Source organism: Desmodus rotundus, chromosome 1, assembly GCF_022682495.2.
Source record: "Desmodus rotundus isolate HL8 chromosome 1, HLdesRot8A.1, whole genome shotgun sequence".
NCBI lineage: Eukaryota > Metazoa > Chordata > Mammalia > Chiroptera > Phyllostomidae > Desmodus > Desmodus rotundus.
Genome location: NC_071387.1, coordinates 119428396 through 119430702, shown reverse-complemented (window position 1 = coordinate 119430702; position 2307 = coordinate 119428396).

The following is a 2307-nucleotide window of genomic DNA, read 5'->3' as shown; positions in this document are numbered from 1 at the left end:
CTGGTTCAATTCCCAGTCAGGGCACATGCCTGAGTTGCAAGCTAGGTCCCCAACTGGGGGGGCGTGCAAGAGGCAACCGATCAATGATTCTCTCGCACATCGTTTCTCTCACACATTGATACTTCTCTCCTTCTCCTTCTCCCTCCCTTCCTCTATCTCCAAAATAAATAAATATGTAAAATTAAAACAAAAAGACAGAATAAGACTAGGATATGCCATAGATGAGAGAACTATGACTCCTGTGGAACTCTGGGTTGAAACACAACTCCACTAAAAAATAATCACAGGCCAGGATGCTTCCAGCTAACAGAACCGAGCCTTACACTGTCTTCTGGAAGACATGAAGACCAAGCCATGGAAGGGCTGATTTGCAGTTTTACTTTAGAGGAAGTAACTTTCGAGATAAGCTACTTATCTTAAAAATGTAAGTAGCTTTATTTTTCCTCCCAGGTACATATCTAGGGAAAGGTAAGTGACACTCTTGAATAAGGCAGTAAATTATGGACAAGCAGAGGTGGGGAGCCTGAAATATGACTTCTGAAAGTTTCAAGTCCAAATCTGATCATATAAAAAGGCAAAAAAATGTAACTGTTGTTACTGTTGCTACTGATGATGCTACTCAGCAAATGACATCACAGGAAAGTATAAAAGAGACTGTAATGTAACAGAAAGAATGAACTAAAGACTTAGAATAGTAGAGGTTAATTCCTGGACAAGACACTATTTCCTCAATTATTTAACAAATATTTAATATACAAGGCCCTGTGGCAGGCCCTGGGCACACAAGAAACGAGATGCACAGTCCCTACAATCACAAGGAAATTGTGATGTCTGTTGGAAACAGACATCAAACAACTCATTTCACTGTTAGTCACTTAATCATTAAGTTTAATCATATCAAATTGCCATTTTTGTAGCTTAAAAGTCAAATATAGAAGTGTCTTATGGTCTAACCTACAATTATGGAAAGTTTTATGAAGAGGACCTGATCTAGACTGGGGATCTTCAAAGGTGTCCTTGTGGAACCAACTTTTGAGCTGAGCTAGGAGTTTAACTAGGCGAGGGGGATGTGAGGGTGAGGAAGGCTGCCAGGCAGCTGGAATAGTAGTGTGGCTCCAACTGAAAGATGGCCAGCGGCCAGGGCAGTCTGGACCAGGCAGGTGAGGCAGGAAGGGCCAGGTTTGGTTTTAAGAGCAACAAGAGGTCACTGAAGCATTATTTTCTTAGCAAGTGAGTGCTATGAGATTTGCACTTGAGAAAAATGATATCACTCTGAGTGCAATGTGAGCAATGGACTGAGGAATGAGCAAGGCCTGAAGCAGGGAGATCATAGGGAGGCTGGTACGGAGTTCTGGGTTGAGAGAGGATGGTCGTCTGGCCCAGGCTGCTGGTGGGGACAGAGAATGTCAAAAGAGAATAAAAAGTGTGCCAATTCTTAGGTTCCACAAAAAGCCCAGGAGGATTACGTTTGGAGCAGGAAAAATCATGATTATTTAACTGTTTATAATGGGTCCCAACTATACATGAAGTCTTTGGATATAATGGAATAAAGAACTTGATCTTGGGTGAAAATGGGAGAACACGTACATAAAGTCCAAGGTAACTGAAGCCCCTAAAGGGGGTGGAGGGTGGAAGACAGGAGAGCTTTGGGAAGGCTTCCTGGAGGGTGTTAACACCTACCCGAGCTTAATATTATTAATAGTGATCAACTACAGAAAAGCACTCAAGAAATTGTCTTAGTTGACTGTGAAACTTTAATGTTAATATACATCACAGCTCCTGATACAAAATAGGCTGTAAACCAGCGCCTTACATTAGCCATTCCCAAACTCCTCCACCCACAGCTCCCAAGGCATAACAGTAAACGCCTATCCAGTTCACAGTGTGCGGGCTAGTATTAGGGGACAAAGAGTTTTGTTTCTCATACCAAGTGTGCTCCCGTGGCAGGTAGGTACCGAGTACCTCTCACCAAACTTCGATGAGTTAATACGTACAGCGCTCAGTCCAGCGGACGTGATACTCAGATAGTTAATTACTATATAGGTCAGTTCACAACGCAAAAGGTTCCAGAGGCAGGCTGACGCGGAGATGCATCCGCGCCCACACCAGTGGAATAGCAAGGCCAAGCAGACCAGCATAACCGGATACCGGCGCTCCCTGGGTGACGCACCGCCTACTGACAGGTGGGCGGGACCAGAGCCGGTCGAGCCGCTGATTGGTCACGGCTGGAGCGCCCTCTGACCTCACGCTAGCCGAGCAGCATTCTCCTCCCGCCTTCTCCTGCTACCCCCTCCCCCAAGCGTCAGC